The sequence below is a fragment of the Crocodylus porosus genome, unplaced genomic scaffold (genome assembly GCF_001723895.1).
Source record: "Crocodylus porosus isolate Cpor-Errol unplaced genomic scaffold, CroPor_comp1, whole genome shotgun sequence".
NCBI lineage: Eukaryota > Metazoa > Chordata > Crocodylia > Crocodylidae > Crocodylus > Crocodylus porosus.
The window spans coordinates 19,007,456-19,021,145 of NW_017728907.1; the positions used below are offsets into that span (position 1 = coordinate 19,007,456).

The window sequence follows — 13,690 nt, forward strand, 5'->3', positions numbered from 1 at the left end:
GTCCTTCTTGGTGATGACCCCATCCCTCCCTTTGGGCATGGAGGATCGTCTCCTTAAGGAGCAACCACTCACCTTGGACATCTGGCTCCCTTCCCCTCTGGGTCCTCAGCGCTTCTTGAGTTTGTCGGGTTTTTTTATATGAATAGTACTACAGTCATATTTATATCAAACTCCTTTTACTGCAGTGCTATACCTTCCCTGGATATGTGTGCTCTTAAAAGCACGTATGCTATAAAAAAATCATGTATTTTACATTTGATGTGTGCTTTTGTAATTTCATGATTATTTTCTGAAGCCTAGAAAGTGTTTTGTTTTGAAAGTTTCTATAAGAGAGATTGGTTTATGTTCTGTTCCTGCTACAACCAACTTCTGTTCATTAAGTAGTTTGTGAAACTGCTCGCAGTCAGTAGAAATGTCTGTCATTGTTTTATTCAAACAGTATAATTTGGTGTTGTTTTAGTCAGTTCTTTTCAAGGTTAATCCCTTTTGCAGACAACTTGCTAGATTGTTTATAATGAATATATGTTTAAATTGACTTTTTTTTTCTTTAATTAAGCTATATTATTTCAATACCAGCATGTGGAATTGTGTCTGCTTCTTAAAACTTTCCAAAAAGAGAACTGGTAGTGCAACAATTGGCACTTTCTCTGTGAAGTTGGATATACCAAAATTCTTATTCTTTATCCAGAGCTGAAAAAGCATGACGTTGGGTTCCTCATATTAGACAATTTCTCCATGTGCTGTGATTTCTTCTGCATGTATTGCAAATATATTTGTTCCCTACTGTGTATTTCCCCTGTAGTCTTCCTTTAGACCTTTGCATTTTTAATTGGAAAGGCTGAAGTTCTTCCACTACTTGTTTAAACATTTGGGAAACAATTTTTTTATAGCCCTGGAAGTAGTCTCAGTACTTTGCAATGTCCATCTTGTTGTCATTTTCTGGCTCAGTCTCTATAACAAGCAGCTCTTATCTCTGTATGTCAGAGAATCCGAACAAATCAGCAGGAAACGTGGTGCTACAAAGTCTTTCAGGGTATGTGGCAACTTTAAACTTCCAAATGAAGTTTAACCCATTTTAAGAGAAAGATGTACAGAAAGACAGATATAAGTTGTTTTTATATAAAACCCCTACATGAGTACTTGATTTAAATAACCTAGGTAATTCATAGGAATAAAAGCTAGGAAGTACTGTTCATCTAGCTGGGTCATCAGTTCAACATAATGGTAAGACATCATCAAATTCCTTCTTATATGTCTCCTTGATAGGCTTCTCATCACATTTGTATTTGTTACTGTACAAGTTTGTGTGGCCATCAGAAAGTGAGGCCACCAGGTCCCTGGGCCAATAAGCAGCACTTATCATTACTCAGTGCTCTTTAAAGCAATGGTTACCATTGTTTTTCTAACTGTGACCCCACTTACAGGCTGGTAATTTCATGCAAAAAGACCACATCCCTCCCTTACTCTCTGGCTGGCTCAGAAACCTGCTTCTCCTAGCTGTGTACTGCCCTACTTCTAGGCACAGCCAATAGAATTATGAGGATGAGCGATTGACATGTATTTCCACCAATTAACTGAAAAACAGGACTTTTTGCAGTCCCTTTCCTCACTCATAAATGGATAGGGGACCAAGGGTTTAAAAATGGGATGGTCTGCTATAAAACAGAACCAATGGCAACCCTAGACAGCTTTAAGATCATCTGTAGGCCTCATCTTGTTTTTGTAAGGTGTACTCCAGTTTTTAATTCTTCTTATTTGTCTAACCTTTATTTAAAACTTTGTATTTATTATTCAAATTTAAAATTATACATTCTTATACTACTAATGGCTAGAGGTGATGCCATCTCAGAAACTCAAATCCACTACTAGCCCTGATTTCAGCAACACGTAAAACAAAAACTTCAAGGAGGTCCACTTCTGACTCTGATTCAGAGCCACTCAGTTTTTCTCTGAGTTAAATTTCAACTGTACTGGGTATGAACCATATGAACATTTTATTCAAATTTTAAAACACTTAAGCAGCTTAAAAAAATACTTTTTCCATTAATTAATTTTATTTATATGTATTGTGAGAAAAAATAATTGAGAGTCAAATTATCTTCTCCCGTAGGAAAATACAGAGGAAGGAGCAAAAAGATGATGAATAAATACAGTTCATTCCACCCTCTGAGAGGGTGGGCCATCATTTTTTAGGACTACATAGCTCCAGTCCTATAGATACTCTAGCATCTGTGTGGGTACTAAGAGATCCGCAAGATGCCACAGCTGAGTGACTTCTGCCCAGTCCTGGGATCCTGGTTGCATTCCCCCAATTCACTACTCAGTAAGGCCACAAATCATCTTAAAAGTACCTGGAGTAAAAGAATTTTCCTAATGTAGGGAAATCTCCAGATATGACAGAGATGGTGTAGTCAGTTCTGTATCATCTCATTGTCCCTCCCCACCCCAACCCCAAATGTAGGGAAGTAGAAACAGGGGAAAGTTGTTTGACTGGAATGCTGCTGAATTCTGGAGATCCAGTTGGACCACTGCAGCTGGAGATGTTTTAATTTCCTCCTTTGGATCAAACTGGGATCCAGTAGCTTTAGAACTGGGGAGTGACACATGCGGAGCCCTCCTTGCATCAGTCCCTGGAGATGTTTTGGAATCCACACGTGGCTCATCCTGAATATCTAGCCTAAGTATATATAAGCACTCACTGAGCTGCCTTTGGTTCTCTTTTCCATTTTTCCTTAAATAAAGGAAATGCAATGCATAAGAACTATCCCATGAGCATTCTGAAGTGGAAAATTCTCTCTCAATATCAATCAATAGAGAAGAAAGGAAGAATTTAAGGAATAGCACGGTGGGCAAATGTAATACTGCAAACTGAAATACAGCTCTAGGTCTATTTTTATACATTTTACATTTGGCAATTTACCTTTAAGGATCACAAAAATATCTACTTTTATTGAACTAGGAAACTAATTAGATCATCATTCTGGTGACAGATTTGCAAGATAGACTCACATTTTTCTACATGTATTTTCTAGAAAATAATTATACATCTTCCAAGGCAATTTCCACCCATTATTCACAGAACTCTGATTTTGCCTGTCACCTAAGTTTGCCTCACTGTGTCTCTAGAATTAAACTGGTTGAGAATAAACTGTGAGAATGTGAAGAGCAAAAATTGGTGTGTGTGTGTGTGTGTGTATAGGCGTCTGTTGCACATGTATGTTATAATATATTCTGTCCACACCAGTTATGTGTATTTAATTGTAAATCCTTTTTAAGAGGATCTTTTGGCCAATATTTGTGTACATCTAAAACTAAAAGTCTTACGTTGGAAATTTGGTAAATAATCAATATATTTATTGTAATTGGTTTTGTTTTTTAAAACTTTTGGATCAAAGTCAAGCATAAGGACCCTTCTTGCATACAACAATTCTTTAAGTCTGTGTGACTGGTTTAAATGTACTATAGAAAAAGGGATTGACAGAATAAATTTAAATGGGTCAGGATGAACCATGCTCAGAGCTGCTAATAGGCCCTGCTCATCCAATGCCTTGGTTATCAGGGGAAACTTTTTAAGGCCATTTATGCTTCACTGAAGGGAATGGTCTGCTGAAAATAGTGTTTCAACATGCTTTTTTTGTAATGCTAAATATGAACCAAAATGAATAGCCCTTTTACAATATATCAAATCACAAATATTAAGTTATTTTGCTGTGATAAAGCTGTTGATAATTATCATTTGAGCTATGTTGCCTCAGTTAATTGCTTTGAGGAGTCTCACCCCCCACTTCTTAATACAGGCATACCTCATTTTATTGCGCTTCACTTTATTGCGCTTTGCAGATATTGTGTATTTTTACAAATTGAAGGTTTGTGGCAACCCTGCGTCAAGCAAGTCTATCGGCGCCATTTTTCCAACAGCATTTGCTCACTTCGTGTCTTTGTGTCACATTTTCGTAATTCTCGCAATATTTCAAACTTTTTCATTATTATTATATTTGTTATGGTGATCTGTGATCTTTGATGTTACTATTGTAATTGTTTTGGGGCACCACGAACCGTGCCCATATAAGACGGCGAACTTAATCAATAAATGTGTGTGTTCTGACTGCTCCACTGACCGGCCGTTCCCCCGTCTCTCTCCCTCTCCTCAGGCCTCCCTATTCCCTGAGACACAACAATATTGAAATTAGGCCAATTAATAACCCTACAATGGCCTCTAAGTGTTCAAGTGAAAGGAAGAGTTGCACGTCTCTCACTTTAAATCAAAAGCTAGAAATGACTAAGCTTAGTGAGGAAGGCATGTCGAAAGCCAAGACAGGCTGAAAGCTAGGCCTCTTGCGCCAAACAGTTAGCCAAGTTGTGAATGCAAAGGAAAAGTTCTTGAAGGAAATTGAAAGTGCTACTCTAGTGAACACACAAATGATAAGAAAGCGAAACAGCCTTATTGCTGATATGGAGAAAGTTTTAGTGGTCTGGATAGAAGATCAAACCAGCCACAACATTCCCTTAAGCCAAAGCCTAATCCAAAGCAAGGCCCTAACTCTCTTCAATTCTATGAAGGCTGAGAGAGGTGAGGAAGCTGTAGAAGAAAAGTTTGAAGCTAGCAGAGGTTGGTTCATGAGGTTTAAGGAAAGAAGCCATCTCCGTAACATAAAAGTGCAAGGTGAAGCAGCAAGTGCTGATATAGAAGCTGCAGCAAGTTATCCAGAAGATCTAGCTAAGACAATTGATGAAGGTGGCTACACTAAACAACAGATTTTCAATGTAGATGAAACAGCCTTATATTGGAAGAAGATGCCATCTAGGACTTTCATAGCTAGAGAGGAGAAGTCAATGCCTGGCTTCAAAGGACAGGGTTTGAGAGGATTGACTCCAATTTTGAAAGAAGTTCTACTGTGGGTAAAATGCTATCAAACAGCATCGCCTGCTACAGAGAAATCTTTTGTGAAAGGAAGAGTCAATCGATGCAGCAAACTTAATTGTTGTCTTATTTTAAGAACTTGCCACAGCCACCTCAACCTTCAGCAACCACCACCCTGATCAGTCAGCAGCCGTCAACATCGAGGCAAGACCCTCCACCAGCAAAAAGATTACGACTCACTGAAGGCTCAGATGATGGTTAGCATTTTTTAGCAATAAGGTATTTTTTAATTAAGGTATGTACATTGTTTTTTTAGACATAATGCTATTGCACACTTAGACTACAGTGTAGTGGAAACATAACTTTTATATGCACTGGGAAACCAAAAAATTCGTGTGACTCGCTTTATTGTAATATTTGCTTTATTGCAGTGGTCTGGAACCGAACCTGCAATATCTCTGAGGTATGCCTGTACACAAAGGATTCATGTGCTGAACTCATTCATGTTAATACCCTAGGTCAACAGTTATGGTTTTTAGATCTTCACTTCCTCTGGCTCTTCCTGCTACATCTAACAAGGGTCCCCATTTACTGGTATGTAGTCTCAAATTGTCAACTGGGTTCACATATTTCAAAGAGGACCCTGGGGAGATACTTGCTCATCTTGGATTATAAGCTTTAATGGCCAAACAGCATGCCATCACTTGGGAGCTGTTATCACTCTTTCCTGGAAGAGAAGAGAACAGCAAGCCAGATTGGCGAAGACATGCAAGGTCTGCTCAAGTTACCATTGCTGGATTTTGAGGGTATATCCAATTATTTCTTAACCTTATTTTCTTAGCTTCTTCCAATTCAATTTCTTTTTTAACTATAATTTTAAAAAGTTATTAATTCTATCTCAGGAGACCTATCATCTATTAACTCAAGGACTAGAATGATGTTAGCTGTATGGATCCTAGACCTTTGTTTGCTAAAAAGGCACTGAATTTTTTGGATATTCTCCTCAAGTTGACAAGAATCTGAATGAGACACCTGGTATAGTATGGTTATAGTGATTGAGGGGAATGTGGGAATGTGACTGATGGGACAGAGGGAAATGTGTTTATATGTGTAGAAACTGGCATTAAAATATATACAGCAGAGAAAAAATAGAGAAGTCTGTATAAGCAGTGGTAGAGCTGCTACCACATATATTTATGTTTAAAAGTCATTCGTCAATGTTCCAAATAACATTTTCAATATTTTGTGTGTATTCAGTGTTTTCTTATTATATGCTACCCTCTCTTTGAACTTAAATGAGAACTATAATTAATACTTATAAACTTTTTTACTTACAACAGGCCTAAGATATAACTCTGTTAAATATTTTCTGAAAAGTCCTGACAAGACAGAACTCTGGACAATATGTTCCAATATGTTGCAAAAGAAAGGCATTATAAAGTCCCTACTGAAACTACTGAGCCCCTACTGTGTACTCTTCTTAGACTTTTGTTTCTACCGAAAAGAAAATCTGATGCAAATAGTTTGCTGCTATTGTAAGTGATATACTAGGAAATACTTGTGAGATGCCTTTTTCCCCTTAATGTAAACAGTCATACATAATACAACTTCTCACATTAGTGTTATTCTGTGACTTAGTGGGGGAGATCAAAAAGAGAGGGTAAAGACTTGCATCTTCCAGTTGAGGAAGCTGATGTAACACTTTGCTAGCAACTGAGATGGCATCAGTTCAGGTATTAAGCTATAAGACACAGCAGCTTGTGTGCTGTGTTGAGATGTCCCTGCACAGCATGAGTGAGTTGCTAGAAACTGAGCTGACTGTCAACAACCACAAGTACTTGATAAGTGTGTCATTTTCCATTAACTGCTTTCTTTTGATTACAAAAATGCTTTAGCATCAATAGGGGACAAATGGTGTTTTTAAAGAGCCTGAGGCTAAAAACATGTGTGTGGAGTTGGTAACTGGATAGATAAGGAATGAGGGATGGGTGGGCCTGTGCTGGGACAAGCCAAGGCCAAATAGAGCCTCTGACCTACTGTTCCAAGGTCCCCCTATGCATAGAGAAGATTCCCGGGAGAGAACCAGGCTTAACACACTCATTCTGAGTAGTGATGATCTTCATCCTAACACTGCTTAGTTTTTGAGATCTTCCAGTATCTCTGTACTGAAAGGTACAGTAGCAAGGTTTAAAAAAAAACCCCTGTAGCTCGCATCTACTCCTTCAATGGAAGGAAGGATATCGGAAACAAAATCCTCCAAGTCACTTCTGATCCCCAGGAAAGACTGTGCTGCCCATCCTGAATCTGACAGATCCTCAGGGATCTGTGGGAAGCAGGAGTCATCTCAATTGGTTCTAACTTCAGCAACAGTTCTTCCTGCCAAATCCATAGTAGCATGGGCTTTCCCTGAGAGCTGTGATGGAAAATATGCATAAAAGATAATACAGTCCTTTGCTGATTGTTTTTTCCTGACTAATTTCCATGAGTCTGAAGGCTGGATAATGTGTGCAAATATAGAGCTTGAGCTGACACTATGTGTAGTCTTAAAAAGTATTATCTGAAGAATTCTTGGTATTTCTGTCTGTACATTTTTCACAAATATAGCAGAGAGAGGAAGTAAAAACTTTTCTAAGAAATCTCTTGTGAAGTTTTATATATTGTTTTGGAAAGGTGCTTGCTTTATCGTTTCTCTGCTTCTTGAAGGCTCAGATCAAGTGTATTGACTTTTTATTTTTTTCTGTAAGTTTTCTTTTCTTTCCCTGTGGATTTCATGGACATTGCCTGCTTTTGCAATGTCCATAAAATCCACAGGAAAAGAAAAGAAAGCTTTTTCAGGCAATGTCAGCTTTCATGTTTTTTGCTTAATTTGTGAAATTGCGATTTCAGTAGGTCCCTACCTATAGTAAATGCTTCAGAGGAATGTAAAGCATGTCCTTATGCAGTGAATAATTGTACAAAATCAACTAATTTTAGCTAATTATGTTTAATATGTGAAACATGAGGGTTGGTAACTTGTACCGTTGTTATGCCTGTCAGCACACAGGTATTATTATTATTCACACACATATCTAATCCTTTTTTTTTCAAATCTTACTAAGCTATTTATCTCACTTATTAAGCTATTCATATATATATATTTGTTTTAAAAAGCAAATATATTCACTCAAATTTTGCTGTTTTTTCATTTCACCGAGTACTCCTTGCCCCCCTCGCCCCCCGTATATGGTAAAGTGAGGAGTGTTTCAGTTGCTTCCTATGATATGTCACTCAATACTTTATATATATTTATAGACAGCAACTGTAATCTTTTGCAAGTTTGTATAGCACCTAACATGATTGGCCTGCAGACAATACCGGATAGCAATGAATTGTTTTAAAAATAAGTAAATAAGAAGCTATTGTGTATGGAAATGAGGCCCATTTTGTGAGAAAATCTTCTGATAGCACAGTGAGACTGAAAGGTCTAGTGTCAAGTTTCTATAACAGCTGGAGACAGCTGTTGAACTTTATAAATGAAGTTGATTCTTCCTTTATATTCTGGAAAGCTTTCAAAGCACTTTTGGCAAGCAAATTTCACAAATATAATGTGCCCATTTCATCCATACCTATCATTACATACATTTTACACTGGTTTTATCTAGTCTAGGACCAAAATTGATATTTATAAATTTCCTTTGAGTCTAATCTCTTTCTGTTGTAGTACATGGGAATTTGCAATTTAAAGAACGTGAAATCTGAGGCCTAAATATTCTGAAGTAGACTTAAAAAACTACGGGTCTGCTTCCCAGATTATACAAAATGATGTTCTTCAAAGGGCTTTGGATAAGAGAATAAATGGATAACCTTTGGATAAGTTAATCTTAAAATACTTCAGGTAAAATTAAACATTTTCTTGCATAAATAACTTTTAAGCCAAGATATATTTGTTTTATTTAAATCTGAACTAGCAGGATGTTTGTATCCTGTATACCAAAGCCACCTGATAATGAGTCAGGAGCTTTCAGTGGAGCTATACCAGTTTATACCAACACAGATTTTGGCCTTTTATTTTCAGAGGAAGGTTATTAAGTATGGATAATAAACAAGAATTGTTTTGCACCATTCTTCCTGAAATACTCCAGTGTCTTGCAAACAATGAGGAAATCCTGCTTGCCTTACTCAAGGAAACAGAAACAGGATAAGCAAAACCAGGAAACACTGGCACTGAGACTGCTTATCTCCTAAGGGACTTACGGGTAAAGTGGCATAAGAGAATGGAATACTGAATTTTATCTGAACATGAGAGAGGAATCTAAAATTGACCAAGTTGGAGGAAACTCAGAGTTTCCTCTTCCTTAAAGCCTACTGAAAAATAGAGGAGAGTTAAAATCTTAATGCTCTAGTGGTTCTGGTATTATTGTTATTGCTTTGTACCTCTACATTTACTGTTTCTCGCTCTCAATTTACAAGTAATAATCCTTAGCACTTCTGCAATATTTTCTATCCAGAGATTTCAAAACACTTAATAAATATTACAAGCTGATTGTGGCTCACCCTTCTATAACTATACAGTGGTAGAGAACAAATAAAGAATTTCCCTGCTTTTTTGGCCCATGTGCAGACCAGAGAAAACTGCACAGACAGCACAGGGATACCTTCTGCTTTACTCTCCTGGGAACAATTTATACATGGAAGGGTGGGGAGCAAGCAGTCAGGACTCTATTCTCCCCATTCCCATTCACACTTTTGACTATACTGGCTAGGTACTGACATTCACAGGGGTTGAGATCACATTTAAAATGGCTACTAGATTTAATGTAGTTCACCCAGGTGTGGCCCTTACACTTAGATCCCTAGTTAGGTGGGTCTAAGTGTGCACAGTACAGAAGTTCAGGAAGGTTACATCCTTATAATTCCCAGTGTAGCCACAGGGCTGTGCTTTTCCTACCTCCCCCTGGCCCCATCCCCAGACAGACAACCTCTCCCATGGACCAACCAGCCCCTCTCTGAGCCTGCCAAACCCTGCATCCTGCCAGCTCCTGGTGTCAGTTTTATCTGCATTTACCAGTGTAGGGAGCTGAGGAAGTAAACTAGGAGGGGAGGAGGGGCAAGCAGGGTACAGGGGTTGCTTTAAGCAGGGGGGGAGTTGTTCATATGGTAGTGGGGGAGGGCTGGGGGGCTAAAAATAGCTCCTGGTCCCAGGGGAGGGAGAGAGACTTTCCATCTTGTCAAATCCCCATGCAGAGTTGCCAGCCCCTGTGATATGCCCACTTCTCCTCCCACCCCAACTTCCTTCAGTCAGGCTCCTGAGACTGGTGAATGCTGGTAAAACTGGCCCGGGAGTGGTTTACAGGATCGGGGGCAGTTTGATGGTACTGGAGGGGCGGGGCTGGGGAGTTTGAGGGGGCGTTGCTTGGACTGGAGAGCCTCTCCAATCCCCTCAACCTCCCTGGATCCCCCAAGTCCCACCATGGACACCATTAGCACCTCTGATTCCAGCAAACTCTACTGGACATCAGCAAACCCCCATAGACTAGGCTAGGCCCTCTGATCCCTCCCAATCCCCCCTAGCCCCCCTGATTCTGCCAACCCCCCCAGACCTCCCCCAAAGACTCCCCATGTCCCCCTAGTCCCCCCTCAAATCCCCCATGGACCCTGCTTGCCCCATGACCCCACCAAGCCTCCCTGCTAGCTCCCCCATCTCAACTTACCTTAGATCAGGTGGCCATTTTTAACTTGATCTAAACTCCCCAAGTGTCGATATGTACTCCTACATATGCAGGTGTAGGCAGTTCAACTGTTCCTATGGAGCAGAGTTATGGATAGCAGAGACCTGCATTTAAAATATTCTGGGCCCCATTTATATAGCTTTTTGAAAAGAAGATAAATAGTTTGAAAAAATGTATGAACTTGCTGGAGTGTTTTCTACTGTGCTATTGCTGTCTGCTCACTCCAGTAGCTATGGGCTACCAGCAGCCAGCGTTACAGAGAGCTTACCGTGTCATCTGCGCCGGTTATGTTTCTTTCCTAGAGCTAATGCTATCATACCTAAATAAATCTAATCATGAAAATGCGGTTAGGAGATAAAGCCATGCATCATTGGGGTGGGGTCATCATCAGCAAGGATCTCCCAGCATCAGCAGATCTCCTAGCCAGATTCCAACAGATATCTTGGAGATGAAAGCGTGTGATAGTCTGTTGTAAGCAACACGTCATCAAGAAACAACCCAAATTGTGGACTGTCTTGATGCATGCCTGACTCAGAACAACAGTGTTTTGACAGGAAGTTCTTCTCTGTTTCTCTTTGACTAGTGGTATACTCTTCATTTAATTTCTACCAGTTTGGTTTTTTTCATCTGGGACAGTTTATGCATTTTTAGACAAATAATTAAAGCCAGAAAACTGAAATAACTTAAGGAGTCAACCTCATCATCACCAAGATTTCCCCTCTGCCAAATTTTTAATCATCTCAGATTTAGAAACCAGATTTCCCCTTCCTTGGGCCAGTGCTTTAACCACAAGGGAAGCAGCAGCAGTTAGAGTTAAGTCCGAACCCTCCGAGCAGGAGAAAGCACTCTGTACATGGAAATCACAAGTAGATGGAAGTACCTATTTTAAACCACAGGCTTCTGAAAGGGATGGGAGTTCAAATGCACTCCTGTACTTGACAGTAGGCACTTCCAGGCTTTTTTTGGATTGCTTTTCAGAGACACAATTCTTCCCATGGACTATATACAGATGTTGGATACTTAAGCATGGTCAAAATAGATTGTCAATCTTGAGCAATGAAGTTTTAGGCATTCAGATGCTTGAGAGTAGGTACCTACATGATATTACTGGTTTTGGTTTGTTAATAACTATTTCTGTTTAACCAACTCAAGAGATATGAAATGTAATTCTTTTTTAAATTATCTGCATCAAAACAGTTTAAAATTAATTTAAGCATACTACTACCTACTCCAAATAACTATTATTATGAAATTAATTTAAATAAGTAAAATAACATGGTGTATCAAACAGCCCTACTCAAATTTTAAGGGTTAGCTTTTTTAAGTATATACAGAATCAAGTGAAACCTGTTTGGCTTGAGTAATCAAATCAAGCTCTATAAATGTCACAATGTAATACACTGCATTAAGCAAGTATCTATATTGCTTTCAGTCTTTACCATGGAAAACATTCTGGTATTTTGTTTTTTCCAAATATAAATACTTTCAGCTTACTTTGTGTAGAAAAGCTTTTACCTCAAATACTTCTGGTTTCAGTTTAGCTAGGAAATGCAGGAAGAATATATTCTTCAACTAGACTAGTTCACTGAAAGTTGAGAAACCATTCGTAAATTGAGAAAATAAGGAAATATTTATTCTTATTTCAATAAATATACATGAATTTACAAGACACAGGAAAGGATTAGATCTACTAATTCTAAAAGCTTGACAGATGGAAAGCAAGGCCGTAGTGATACTTTCAGAACATGAGAACATTAGCTAGTTAACTCCTATTGTATTTTCAGTTTAATTTAGTACCTATGGCAGATAGGCATATAACTGTTCAGGCCCTTAATAATGTTATAATGTACCCATCTCCATTTTTAGGCATCAAATACCTAGAATAATCTAGTCAATGATGTCCAAAACCATCAGATACTTCATTAAATAGGATTCTTATTTAAGGGAAAAATAAAATGTTCATTGAATAGTATAACAAAATGCTAATTTCCATCCAAATGCTTGATATAATCAAGTAAACTATTAACAACTAGCAAATAAGAAATGACTCATTCATAATTATGTAATACAACTAAAACATAAAAGCTGAATAAATGTAAAATTACTTGAACCTTAGCCTGAATAAATGAAAAATATATAAATTGCTTAAATAAATGTATACAGGCATAGAATATCACAAAATGTACTATAAAGAGAACATTTAGTTGCAAATCAACTTACTTTAATGATTAAACATTAAATCTTTTAATGGCTATTCATGCCAACTAGATAAACCCTTCTTTCTGAAATAAACACAAAGTAGAAATGCAAAACAAGAACAAATTAAATTACGTAAATCGAGGTTTGCTAATTTAAAGTATGATTCAAATTAGGGATATGAATTATTTTATTTAATTTGTCCTGTATTTTTTCAAATGATCTCAAGCAGTTTAAGTCAAATAAAGATTACCAATATCTACCTTGGTTGCAATGAGGCAAAAAGAGGATCACTTTTATCTATCTTTTATATTGGAATCCATTGAGAAGTGTTAAAACTCCACATGGTGTCTCAGAACACTCAATTTTGCATTTATATTTCCCTTATAACTGAAAGAAGTGGAATGGCTCAACTACCTACATATGTAGACATCATAAATTATTCCTTCCAAAGTGATTTGTAATTTATGCTTATTATATAGTCTCCAGATTTTCTTCCTCCTTTTTTTTTTGCACATAGCATGCAATAAATAAGTTCATGGCAAGCTCCTGTCTTTACAGAAACCACACCTCATTTAAGAAAATCACCACCATAACTATAAAAGACACAGATCTGATGTTCTGTCAGATAAAAAAAATTTTGGAAGATCAATACTTGAGGCAAGGAGGCTGCTAACAATCCCAAATAAACACACTCTGGGTGTGTACAGAAGTTCAGGCAGCCTGTTGGGGAGGCGCTGTAACTCATGGTGTTTTACACATGGCACCCAGCACCTTAATCGTTGTGCGTAGCTTCTCCCAAGACCCCAGTAGGGGTATCTGGGCCAGGCCTGTGAGGTCATGGGGCTATGTTTCCTCCCCTGCCCCAGCTTCAGGCATGACAACCTCTTCTGCTGTCAAGACAGTCATGCAGGATGCGGGGGGG

The 13,690-nt window shown here is 38.2% G+C and overlaps 1 pseudogene; it reads left to right on the forward strand.

Moving 5' to 3' along the window:
• The first annotated feature begins 4,209 nt into the window (after positions 1–4,209).
• Positions 4,210–13,690, forward strand: part of LOC109306956 — a 15,564-nt pseudogene continuing 6,083 nt past the window's right edge.